Source organism: Schistosoma mansoni, chromosome W, assembly GCF_000237925.1.
Source record: "Schistosoma mansoni strain Puerto Rico chromosome W, complete genome".
NCBI classification, from domain to species: Eukaryota; Metazoa; Platyhelminthes; class Trematoda; order Strigeidida; family Schistosomatidae; genus Schistosoma; species Schistosoma mansoni.
The window spans coordinates 38,646,250-38,659,982 of record NC_031502.1 but is presented as its reverse complement, the minus strand read 5'-3'; the positions used below and the strand labels follow the sequence as shown (position 1 = coordinate 38,659,982).

At 31.0% G+C, this 13,733-nt stretch overlaps 1 protein-coding gene across 1 annotated transcript in view; it reads right to left on the bottom strand.

Moving 5' to 3' along the window:
• The window catches only part of Smp_159450 (putative anosmin), a gene marked incomplete at both ends in the record, with an annotated part of 54,243 nt that overhangs the window by 37,069 nt on the left and 3,441 nt on the right, over positions 1–13,733 (bottom strand). The gene's annotated exons all lie outside the window — the stretch shown is intronic.

Below are 13,733 nucleotides of genomic sequence, written 5' to 3'. Positions count from 1 at the left end.
GCTAGTCCATCATGGATAGCCTGTAAGCACTGGACGGCCGTAGCGTAGGACGAAACATTCGTCCAGTGCTTCCAGGCTTTCCATGGTGGACTAGCTTCAATTGACTCATGATGTCAACTACAAAATTACTAAAATCTCCACAAAACCCCCCTTCAGAGAATAATATATTAGAAGAAACGAATAAATAAAATATCCAGTAATTCAATAAATCTACTGATAAGAGATACATTTTTTTGAGGGAAAAAATATTAACGAGTTGATTTTCAACTGATTTTCTGGTATGATATAGATCTTAAGGTGTGTTTAAGTAATTGTAAAAATAAACGAGTTATTAATATAAATGATTTAAATAAAAGTCAATTTAAGTTCAAGTCTGGTAAGTTCATAATGCAAGATTATAAACGATATACTATTTTTGAAAAAAAAGTAATAAACCACTAACTTATATTAACACCGTTACATGCCGGCTGGCTCAGTGGTCTAGAGGTTAAGCATTTGCGTGGGCAACCGAAAGTCATGTGTTCTGATCTCGTGAGCGTGATCAGGAATTCACACTGTTGAAGAGTCTCATACTCGGACGAATCGGCCGTCCAGTGCTTCCAGGTGTCCTATGATGGTCTAGCCTTGATAGACTCATGAATTCAACTATTAACTTACCACTATCTCTACAAAACCCCCTTTCTGATAATAATGATAATAATATTCAATGTTTGTGAGTTTTTACCATGACAAGATAAATTCTATATAATTTTATATCTTTAGGGTGCTGTTATCAGTGAAATCTAGTAGCTATTATCGTTATATTCGAATAATCTCCTCAAACGACGTTCATGCTAGTAAAAGACAACAAAAAATGTTTCATGGTCATTTTATCATTTTTTTTCGAATGAATATTTACATCATTGTTTTCAGTAAAGTATTTATCTGGAATTCATATAAACTAATGAACCAGTGAAAAAAAGGGATCGCTAGTCAACGTTGTCCACTCAATTTAAAACTCTCTATAAGTGCATTTTCATATTCTTATAAAGACCATTACATATTTTAACAATAGTGAAAGGTCCCAGTATTTAAATAAAAAACTAATTGACAAGAATTTAATTATTCTATTCAGCTAGCGATGTAGTGTTGGTGTGGTGTGGTCTACTAATGTCGATTGATATAAGTAGTATATATCATCAATCGAAAGTGAAATTTCTGGAGGCAGAAGGTTAAGAAGATCAAACAAAAAAGAACGAAAACAAGGAATGATTGGTATGGAAACGAAAGAGCAGTGAAGTCTGAGATGATTAATTGATATTTGCAAAAGGAACATTCAATTTTGTGACAACTGACTGACATTTTACAAATGAAATATTTACTGTATGATTCTCAGATTATACTAAGATATTCTGTAATTTTGTATTCAAATTCATTCGATAACCCCTACTTGTATTCTTGTTCGTTACATTAGTATTGTGTAATCGGACCATTTGTTATTAACTTCACCTCTTATCCATTTTCTATTTTAGTATAAAGCCTCTTACCTTATGTTGAAGATTATGGTATGTTTAAACAGTATTGGAAAATTATTTTAGATAAATGAAATTCACTCACGAAATAGTATCAGTTGAAACTGAAATAAAATCAATTCGGTTGTATATTGAATTGCATAAATAAGTAAAGAACTTTGTTCTTCATCATAAAGTTCTCAAATAATGTTTTGATAAAAGTTTGAAGTTTCGCAGATCAGAGACAAAAGAAAAAAAATTATCAGGATTCGGAAAGTATGTGACTTAAGGTATCTTTTAGAAATATTAGAAATATAAAATCTGCGAAGTTTATTATGCTGCCTTATTTAAAACAGATTATATTAGGGTGCGAGGTTTCTGATTCTTAGGCTTGGATACCATCAGCAATAGCCTTCTGTGGGAGAGGACAAACCGGCTTGCAGCTGAAGAGGAAATTAGGAAAAGACGTTGGAATTGGATCGGACATACATTGAGGAAATCACCAAACGGCATCCCGAGGCAAGCTGTATCTTGGAATGGTGAAGGGAAGCGCAAAAGAGGAAGGTCAAAGAACACATTACACCGGAAAATAGAAGCAGATATGAAAAGGATGAATGTTAACTGGGAAGAACTGGAAAGGAATGCTTGAGACAGGGTTGGGTGGGGAATGCTGGTGTGCGGCCTATGCTCCTCCACGACGGGTAACAGGTGTAAGTAAGTAAGTACATAGATCGTATATAAAAGTAAATTATTTTGCATTAAGTTTTTCTTAATCTGATACATAATTGACCAGAGTATTGGTCTTTAATAGAAATTCAAAAAATCATCTTGATTTAAGGTTATAAAATCAACTAACCGTCGTAATCAGTCCCACTTTCTACCGAACTATCCAAAACAAATAGTATGGTGTTATTTTTTTCCTAACATTTTATCAAATACTCTGTTTTGGCTTATGTATAATTCTTATTTAAGATAACTACTGACTAGCTAATATACAAATGAACCAATTTCATGAACTAAAGGTAATGAAAAATTGTGAATGAAAGCATTGCATCTAACTAATATCTCTGTTTTCTTTCACGGGAGGAATAGTCATTGGTCATAATAAGCATTTTACACTGTAAGTAATCAGTCAATTGATTTAAAATGTGCGTTTTATTTCTATTAGGCTTATATATCAAATGTAAATATTAAGATTTTCGCATAAAGATAACTCTATTTTTTTAGACTTTTCCAAGTTTAGCACATTGGAGCAGAGCATAAAGTTCCTATGTAAAAAAAGATGTAACATAGAAGCTTGATTTCATTATAAGATCGATAAGAATAGTGATATGAAGTGATATGAGAACCGACTGTCATAATAATGACAAACACTTTATCAATAACATGCAGATGTAGAAGTGTTTTGTATTAAAGTATCAATTCCAAGTTCAACAGTAGATTTTATCTATCAGGAAATAATGTGAAATAGAAAACCTAGAGATTAGGAGATATCTATGTGAACATTTAACAGAACATTAGAATGAAGAGGAGAAAAGGACATGGTGGATGAAAAGATTGACAACAACACTGAATGTAATGCTTAAGATTTCAGTATATTGAACGACTAAATTCATTTTTATTCTCATCATATTCATTCGTATCTATTTGACAATCTTCCAATTATAAGTATAACTTATTCTAATGATGATACACACTGTGAAAATTCGTTTTTAACATAGAAACCTTGATTAAAATGTCTTATATACAGACTGGTGTTGAAATACGTAAAACCATAAGCTCACGATTTATCTTCATATCAAAAGAATAAAGAAAATAATTGAAGATGGGAGGCGAAATCCGACTCACGCGTCCTCGTTGTGCCTCCTGGATCATGACAACCATCCCATGTACTAACGTGAGCAGTAATGAGGGTGATGGAGATCTGCCTAATCAACCACTCTACCAATACCCGAGAACGATTACGAATGCTACAAAGAGTCATTGCATAACTATTGAGGGTCTAAAAGAGTGGTAAAAAAAGATCCTGCCCAAACAAAAACAAGGACAAAAAATGGGTTGTGAGTGTTATGTAATGGTTCTGCGTAAGCACTGCACAAACAGCTATCCCGCCCCGGTAGTTGTGTCGTGCTTCGATGTAGCACTCTTCACCAGAAGGGCCTACTAGGCTTCACTATTCTATATGGTCGGAAGATGTAATTAAAGACGCATATAATTTCATAAGACACTGAAATTAGTCACATCTTATGTGACATTATAAAGGTCGACTTGATCTCAACATAAAACTTACATTAAAGTAAACATGTAATATGACTACTTATAATGTATAGGCAAATATGATCATAAAATAGCTGAATTCGTAACCTGTAGAATGAGTAGCCTCTTAAAATGTTAATTATACGCATATAAAGTAATCGATATGTATTTATATATAACAGTTTCAAAACTAGTCAATTTCAACTTCAAAAACTGATTTATGGAAACTTTTTTTCTATCAAGATGCACTTAGTGAATATGAAATCATATTGACAATAGTTGACCTTGATTTGAAAACACTTAGACAAATATTGGAAAATATATTTCGCATGGATTAGTAATTAATTTATAGACGATTCCTGTAATTGTCACTATCCATATTCTTGTTGTTGAAGCATAGAGTACATGTAAGAATTTGGTTTGGCTTTTATACTTAGTATCTCACTATCTACCATTGAAATATTTGAAATTTACTTGATATGTACAATTTTAAGGTTAGAATAATTCTCACAGTTGTCAATACTATTATTGATATTTTTAAGTGAAAAAAATCCGTTGTTCATAGGTTAAAACTAAATGATAGCATACGTGTTCAAATTATTCGGTTTGATGGTCAGTATGGTATTGCGAATATTATTTTCTCAGTCAAAGGCATGTAATATGGACCTAGTTTCTCTATGAACATGATTGGTAAGGTTCAATAAATAGAGGAGTGACCAACTATTTGAACAGGAATACTAGAGCTCATTACTCGATATCTTGTCATTTCATCCAGAGAATTATATTCTCAAATTTAGTATGATATCAAGTAACTATTTGATATATTTTCTTATGAATCTATCCAACTCACTATTTTCATACTGTATAACAATCAACATAACAAGATTTACTTGTTTACAAATTCAACTTGGAGGCTCTGCGTTTTACCCCTGTAAACTCGCTCATAATACAGAAAAACTAATTACCTACTTTTTAATTTGGTATATAGTCATTTAGTGTTTATTATGTTTTAGATAGGACCTAGAATTGGAATCCATAGCACTCGTTTTGTTTCACTCTGCACCCATGAGCCGGATGTCTCAAATCTAACTACCAACAATATACACAGTGGAATGATGCTTCGTTATACATAGAACAATTTATTGGTTATCATGACACAATAGCAATCGCCGCAGAGGACATGAGCACAATGTATTCAGTTAATTAGTCCTAAGCTAAAAGAACTAAGCGTCCTATTATACACCGTTAACAAGAATCTAGCATAAAATCAGCTCGTAGATATAAATAAGATCAAGGTGTTGGTTTAAAAATGGTCATAATTCTGCAGAGAGTAATCATATTCAACCAAGGATATCAATAATAACCAAGGTAAAACACAATCGGAAACAAATGTCAGTTCTAATATTATTCAAAGTAAGATCTGATCTTCAGTTCATTAAATATTCCGTAAGGTATAAACTGTGTTGTGCTACTAATGTCGACAGATATAAGTAGTATGTATCATCAATCGAAAGTGAAATACCAAAGACCGAAGAAAAGAGAACAAGACCATAGAATGATCGGTGTGGAAATGAAGGAACAGTGAATTCTCTGACGACTGAATGACATTTTGCAAATTAGGTATTCACTATATGGTTCTCAGATTTTACTAAGATGTTCTGTAATTTTGTATTCCAATACATTTGGTTGCCTCCATTTGTCTTCTCGTTGACTACATAAATTTTCATTACTTGTTAAAAGTTTTGCAGTATTTCCAACTATAAAATATCTACTTAGGAGTGCAATCCAACATTTCCGTTAGTGAATTCAATACTTTATTTTGCTTTTTCTGTACAACACATTGGTTCTCTAATCCGTCGATTGCTTTCAATATGAATTTATTGTAAAGGAAATGGTCATCGTGCAAACCACAAACTTAACTTCTATTTGAAAATTGTGATGACCTTTCTTTCATCACTTTGAATAAATCACTAATATCTGAAGTTTTGCTAAGATATTTGATAAGATTCATAGTCTGTAACTTATTTACTCTGTTAATAGTATACAAATGATTACGAAAAAACATGTACACCCTATTCTTAACAGTTTTATTGGTTGGATTTCATCACTACCTTCCATAAAAAAAACCCACTGAAGTTATTCCTAATGTATTATAACTATTCTGAAAATGGTATCGTCTTTACATTACGGTAAGATTATTCTTGATTTTTTTTTGATGGAGGTTTGTTCTCTGAGCTGGATGTTTTGGTCGTGGAGCTTTCATCGTCCTTCTGAACGACATCATCAGCACAAACTGGGGGTAGAAGTGAAGTGTTTGATCAAAGATATCAATCAAAGATACTTTATTAATAATCAAGATTTTTTTCTATATGAATTACTCTTTATATGATTGAAATATTATAGATTTCCAGTATAACTAATAGCTTATATTGTTATATAATTAAGAAATCGTTCATTAACTTCGTAAATTCATTCTTAAGGTATTCAGAAACTAAACTACTTCTATCAAATCCATTGACGGATAGATTTATTTCATTTAGACTTCAGTTAACGTAAGTTACTAAAAGAAAACTTGCTTGACGCCTTTTAAATATGTATTATTCAATTTGTTTATAAATAAAACATTATTATTAATTAGGAACAGAGGAAAAAACCTAAAACATCCATTAAAATGCTTGTTATCTTTCTATAAACATCGAAGCTATAAATGTCATTTTGATGCTTTTCTTATCCCTTACATTCTTTTTTTTACTTTTTAAATGTAATAGACATATACTTTAAGTGAATTTAGGCTGTAAATTGTTCTTTTATCTTTATTTTGTAATATACATTAAGTCATGAAATAAAGGCGACTAATAATTCCCAAGTGATCATTTAACTATACTCATAACAACTTTCATCTCAATATTTTGTTTCAACTAATATTAGTCTAAAATACTGACAATTAAACAAAACTTAAATTTATGGAAATGTACCTTATAGAATGACAAAATTATTAAGATATGTCAATCTCATGGTTACAACTTATTATAACTACAACTCTAGTGATCATTTATTGAAACAAGAGACAGTTGATCTAAAGATAGATGACAACGATAGTTACTTACTTACTTACGCCTGTCATGAATATTATTCTATAAATGTATAACAATGTGTACTTAAACTATTTTCATAGTTAAAAGCTTGAGTCAATTGAAGCTAGAACACCAAGGAAAACCTGGAAGCGCTGAACGGCTGTTTCGTCCTATTTTGGGACTCCTCAATGATGTGCATCCACGAACTCGCCTGGCGAGATTCGAACCCAGGATCTAGTGGTATCGCGCCAGAGTACTTAACCGGTAGACCACTGAGCCGGCATCCGATGGTGTTTATGTCTAACTCCAACCAATCCAATCCAATCATACATATCATATGTACTATCATTTAATATCTATATTCAATCTACAACTTTTTTTCATCAAACAACTTTTACTAAACAGTTTGACTACATAAACATTAACTTGACTTAAACAAATCAGCTTAAACGATGACAAATAAATCAGTATTATTTATAGTTATAAACATTGACTAATCGTACCACTGTGAAGTATATATATATATATATATCAGTCTTTTCATTTATTTGTCCAGTCAGATAAGTGAAGGTGAATTCGTATAAATATACATTGAAATATAAATTATACTTTAGATTCATTTTGCCCACTTTATCTAATTAGATTTACAAACTAAGTGTGAAATTATTCAATTTATCACCAAAATAATGAGAAAAAAATTATGATAATAATATGATAAACGAATGAAAAACCCTTAACTTACTATTCTCTTTAGTATACAAGTAAGATGGATCAACCACAAAAGTGTTATATATAACAGTAGATATTATGGTAAGAAATAAAAAGACTGGGTATGAACTATATATATATATATATATATATATATATATATAATGTTAAAACAAGTTTATACCTTCGATGGTGGTTAAGCAAATATAAAGATAATGAAAAATCTATTAAATGCAATAATGATCATAACCATACAGTTCAGAGAACAAAACTCCATCAAAATCACCCACCTGAGCTACAAATCTTCTCCACCATCTCAAGATTATAACCTATTTTCATTAGTCTTAGTTTGTCTTATACATTTTAGGGAGGTTTCTTTATCGTTATAAAATTAGCCTGTAAATAATTCATAATTAAAAGGAACATTATCAATAGTAATTAATTAATTCGAAAATTGCTTTATGACTGTAATGAACGTGAATGCAAGTGAGGATAATCGGATGCATTGGGACGCAAAAACACAAAACATCTTAGTAAAGTCTCAGAATCATACAGTAAATACTTCATTTTCAAAATGTCAAACAGTTGTCGCAAACTTGAATGTACCTTCTGCGAAATGTCAACCAATCATCTCGGACTTCACCGTTCTTTCGTTTCTACACCAATTATTCCATGTTCTCATTCTCTTTTCTTTGATCTTCTTAACCTTTTGCCTCCAGACATTTAACTTTCGATGGATGATGCATACTACTTATATCTGTCGACATCAGTAGCACTCACCACATGACTACTTCTTATAATCTTTGAATAAAGTATCGAAACAGCTAATTAAACCAAATCTCATCACTTTCTGGCATCTTTTGAATTGTCGTTAAATATTCCAATGTCTGTTTTTTGATTAAATCTAATCCAAAAATGTCGAACTATTTGAAATCATGCCAATTTCTGTAAATTCCTACACAATTAACTGACATTTACATGTATTAAGATACTGAAGAAAATAAACCTTTTAGATATTTTATCCTCGTAAAAACAATTTCGTATCAGTACTTCTCAATAGTGTGTGTTAGAAACTATTGGAGTCTTTTTCATTCTTAGTTACACTTATTTAATAAGATTTATCAGCTCAATTTCTGTGTTTTTCCAAATTTAAAGCGAGTTTTTCACCGCTTTTGACAGATTGGTTATTCTAAGGAATAAAAGTATACTTGTGAAAAGATTTATTTCATAGAATATATGAGGATTTACATCAGATATTTGATCGGTTAAATAACGGAAAATTTCTTAATTTGCTGTGAAATATACTACTTACTAAAATAAGCTTCATAGTATGGTATTAGTAAATGCAAATAAAACTACAGACTATCACAGCATCACCTAGCCAATTAATAATCACAAGTGTGATGATAAATGTAGATATTTCACTCAACAAATCTGTTCGAAAGAGTGAAATTTTTCAAAGGATCTAAAATTAGAAAACATTATGATAACCAAGCGAAAACGTTGTTTGCATCACTTACTAAACCGTAATAATCCAACAACATGAAAATAATATTTGAACTTCTAATGTCGATTATGCAAACTGTTCACTATTACATTATATCGATATGTTCTGTATTTAATTCAAAACTGTTTGTTTCATTTCACATCCTTGATAACTATTTCCAATACAAACCTGAAACTTGAAACCACATTTTGTAGTTTCTGTATGTAAGTTTGTTTGGATTGATTAAATGGAATAAATATTGAAACAAGCGAACATTCCCATTGCCATGACAACAATTTTTATAAGCCTTTTGAGGAAAGATTGAAATCATGCCGTGGATTGTTAAACAATCCACTTATAAACGGCTATTATTGAATATCTAATCGATTTTAAGTAAGTCAGCATAAAACTTCAACATGCTAATTTTGAATTAAAAAGTAGAAATGTGTGTTGTGCAAAAATATGATCTAAACAACGTGAAAATGAATACATTTTTAAGTATCGGTTAAAAATCTATTATGTGTAACTAAACCTGGATTGATGATAAATATACTCCCATAAAACCAGGTTCCAGCGCAGGAAGAAATCAGAAAGAAGAGCTGGAAGTGGATAAGACACACATTGAGGAAAGCACTCAACTGCATCACAAGACAAGCCCTCAAATGGAATCCTCATGGACAAATGAGGAGAGGAAGACCAAAGAACACATTACGCCGAGAAATGGAGACGGACATGAGAAGAATGAACAACAACAGGATAGAATTAGAAAGGAAGGTCCAGGACAGAGTTGGTTGGAGAATGTTGGTCGGCGGCCTGTGCTTCATTGGGAGTAACAGGCATAAGTAAATAATTAATGATAAAAGAAGATAAACTCTATATTTTAAAATGAGTATAGCTAATATAAACAATGATCACTGGATCATAATTTATATAATCAAAATAATTTGCTTTCATTTACATCGAAATTTTGCTAGTTCAAATTTATATGAGATTTAGGATGATGTCTGATAAAAACTAATGTGACACGAGGTTAAGGAATTTGTAGTGACCTCTAATTTTTCACCTAATTCTAGTTTCTGAAAAGCTGTGTTAAATAACAATAATTGAAATTAATACTAACGATGAATTACTTTATGTCAAGTCAGGGAGGATAAACTCTTGCTATTAGTGAAATATTGTTCTGAGAAGAAATATGTGCACGCTGCATAACCTCTACTGATCGTTAGTTTAAGGCAATCTCTCTTTAAAACAGTTACCAAGTTATACTTCAAAAAAAAAAACCAAATTTTTTTAAACAAACCAATTCAATGTAATTAATCATAAATTTTTAATAAATTCACATTGTTATCAGAAAGGGGTTTTGTGGAGATTTTAGTTATTTTTATGTAGTTGAGATCATGAGTCATTTGAGGCTAGACCACCATGTAAAACCTTGGAGCTCACTAGTGACTGGTTCCATGAGGTATTTCCTGGAGTTCTAGATTTTAACTGTTAACTAATAAATGGAAAATATAGATCATTCATCAATAATTCTACTATATTAACAGTTATCTTAATAATACTGTGGGAGAGAACAAACCAGATTCCATCCAGCAGAGGAAGAAATCAGGAAGAATCACTGGAAGTGGATAAGACACACATTAGAGATATCACCCAACTGCGTCATAAGACAAGCCCTCACATGGAATCCTGAAGGCCAAAGGAAAAGAGGAAGACCAAAGAACATAATACACTGAGAAATGGAAACAGATATAAGAAGAATGAACAAAAGTTGGATAGAATCATAAAGGAATGCCCAGGGCATATTGGGTTGGAGAATGCTGGTTGGCGATCTATGCTCCATTGGGAGTAACAGGCGTAAGTAAGTAAGTAACAGTTATCTTTATATAAAGTTCGGATCAGTTTTTTTTAAAGATCAAATAAATTTAACATCATGAATAGATAAAGTAGACAAGTTGATTAAGAGTGATAACAACAATTATACAATTAACAAGAATTTGTATAAAACACCTTAGGATTAATATAAAAAATACAAGATTATAATATTATGTTAATAACTTCAAGCCCATAATTAAAAAAAATAAACATTTATGAATACATGAACATTATATAAATGGATGTTTAAATAATTAACTCTTTAAAGCATGCTTATTGAGCTTCATAGATTCAAGTTCTAGGACATCATTACACAAAATTCAGTGTAAAACAGTAGTTAAGTTAATTATCAAAACATATATCACTATGAAGAACTAATGGGAATTTGACTCTTTAGTCTGTAGAGGGAATCATGTCTAACACGAGTCTTATATACAATCATATGTTTGACTATATGCATATTTCCTGCTAATCGGTTAGGGTTGTCTAGCATTCTTTAAGTCTATAGTATTCATCAGATAGTCTGTTCGCGATTAAAAAACATGTCACTTAAATTCACTGTGATTCCAAAAATTTTGGAAACCATTCACTTTAGTTTTGTTCAATAATGACTGATGTTCAATAAAGCTATTTAGCCATGTATATATTTTAAAAATAGAATAGGAAGAATATTGAATTATTGGCATTATTGATAGAATTATGGATCATAAATTAACTGGTTACTGATTAGTAACTAAGAGAATGTTATACATTTATTATCATTAATGGGATTCTGTCAATTGTGTTTCTAATACCCACTGTTGAAGACTGATTCGAATTCTTTTAACGGTATTTAGATTTTGCCCAATACGAAGCAACCGGTTCAATTATAAGCCTTATATACACTTGACACTAGGTATTTTACAAAATGTAATTGTATTTTTATAAATGTAATGTCCAATGTATACGTTCCTGGAATAATTCATTATCTCAAACATTCTGTATATGGATATTTATGGTAAATGCTCTTATATACATAAGCAGTTCTTTTAAAAAGAACTCTCTGTAAAAAACAATCGATTTTCCACTAAAGTCAATGATTTTACATGTCTTGTAAATTATATGTAACTAGAGAAACAACTTATTCAAGACAAATGAAGTTATTATACGTTATCTGAAAATAATAATAATTCTCAAACATAACACTTTTTTTAAAGAAACATCCACCTTACTTATAAACTGTAAATGATAAGATAATTGTCAGACTTCACAATACAATCATTTGTTTTTAATTACATGGTGAAATAAGGTGAGAATAGGGAGGAGAGTAAAATAGTTGATTTCTGTGTTTAATAGAAAAATATATTTTTTAATGAAGGAATTACAATATGATACAAAGTATATAGGATTTTCAAAAATTTGAAAGATTATGTCATAATTTTGATGATTAAGAAAGATCCAATCGTCTAGTAATTATTATGTATTAAATAAGTAAGACATTTTTCAAACATAATAAGAATAGTTCTGGCATGTTGTTCAATAACACCATGTTTGTTTGAATTGCAGTACACAGAAATCAACTTATTTTGAGATAGTAATTCACTAAAAACAATGGTGGGTGGTGGTGCAATTTCTTGGATTGGGTGAATTTAGACGTTAACACCTTTGGATGCTGGCCAGTTCAGTGGTCTAGAAGTTAAGCGCTCACTCGCAAGACTGATAGGTCCTGGGTTCGAATCCCCTGAGCAGGATCGTGGATGCGCACTGCAGAGGAGTACCACACTAGAACGAAACGGCCGTACAGCGCTTCCCGATTTACGAATGTAGTCTGGCTTTAACTGACTCATTAACCCAACTATTGAATGTGTACGTGATTACAATAGTTTTAGGTGACCAAAGTTAATGGTATTTAAATATTTAAATTGCATATTATGTGGATAAAAGAATATATAATGAAAATAATGGTGAGAGTTTAATAAATCATATTTTATCTATACCTAGTAATCGCTAGATTTTGGGGTGGATAATTCAAGATTATTACGTGTATGGAGTTAACTAAGTTGATGCGTACTCATCAGTGAATTAATTAAAATTTAAGTCCTATAGCCAATTGGATAGATATGGTATGAATTTTCGGTCCTACTGCATCACTTGTCAGTGAACAACTTCTTTAAATAATTTGTTCTAAGTAATTCCTTGAACAAATATCAATCAATGTCATCGTTAACCATGTTAGTACTAACTTTTCGTAAGACTAAAATATAAGAATAATTAATTTCTTAGTATATGATACTTAGTGAAACTGATTTGACATTGATGCCAACTTTGTTTAGTATCTGGTGATTAGTAAAATGACCTAGGAATAATCGGTTTCCACAAGATTATAGATCCCCCTCTCTGATGATACCTTAATTTTATTTATCATACAAAATTACTTGCAACGCTTAGCTCGCATATATAATCACTCGCAACCAAGCGTTTTAAACTCAGTAGCATGTTATCGCAAACATGTGGATTATCTATGCTTATCACTTATTCACGTCAATCTACAGCGTTTAGAGAATAATAAGTACATTATATTCATTTGTTTCGAAGTTTTGTAGGCCTCTGAAGTGAAGACGAGTAGTATTATACTTATTATCTAAGTTATTTCTTGTATTTAATATTGTAACCGGTAATATGGTTGAAAAACTTGCTACTAATTATCAATGTCAATCAGTAAAGACAGATTCTACTAGAATTATTTTGATTAGACCATTGAAATAATAAGGGAGAATTCGTAAGGTGATATTGGAAGTAAAAAGAAAAAACTGAAATTTTAAAAGTATTACGTTCTGATGTAGGTTTGTTCTCTGAGCTGGATGG